The sequence below is a fragment of the Mandrillus leucophaeus genome, unplaced genomic scaffold (genome assembly GCF_000951045.1).
Source record: "Mandrillus leucophaeus isolate KB7577 unplaced genomic scaffold, Mleu.le_1.0 Scaffold321, whole genome shotgun sequence".
NCBI classification, from domain to species: domain Eukaryota; kingdom Metazoa; phylum Chordata; class Mammalia; order Primates; family Cercopithecidae; genus Mandrillus; species Mandrillus leucophaeus.
This window is the reverse complement of record NW_012103377.1, coordinates 3,539,986-3,540,606: the sequence shown is the minus strand read 5'-3', so window position 1 is coordinate 3,540,606 and position 621 is coordinate 3,539,986.

Here is a 621-nt window from a genome sequence, read left to right as displayed (position 1 = left end):
CTCCAACTCTTAAAAGACAACAAGGTATAAACTGAAATGAATCAACTTTCCACTTAGTTTCTAATTTTCCCCTAGTCCACTAATTAAACTTATGTAATTATACTTCAGGCAGGGAAGTACAGTATGTTTAGTTACAGGCTGATGTGTGTTACAAAAAAACAACATTGAAAAATAAAAATGTACTTCCCTACTAAGGAGCAAGCGGGTGATGGTCATTCGGAGAGATGTCACATTGAATTATGAGAGAAACAATTTAGAGGTTTTTTTCCTAGCTTCATGAATTGTTCTGTAGAGTGGATGAAGTTAAGAAAAAGTCCTCTTCATATATTTCCATTTATAAGCGTCTTGTTTTTGAAAGTGATCACAGCATGAAAATGACTGTGCTGCTTTTTAGTGTCTGGCTGCATAACGTACAAGTCACAATTTGCTGTTTTTTTCAGGAGGAGAAAGGGAACCTCCTTTACTATTCTATATCCTAAAATCTACTTCTAATCAGCTTTATACTGTTGCCTGTACAGCTCAGTGAATGTACTTTCATCTTTAAGAGTTCAGATATATGCCAGTGAATATTTTTGCTGTAGAGGAGAAAGTAAAAACTCCACAGCGGGGATCTTTTTCTTT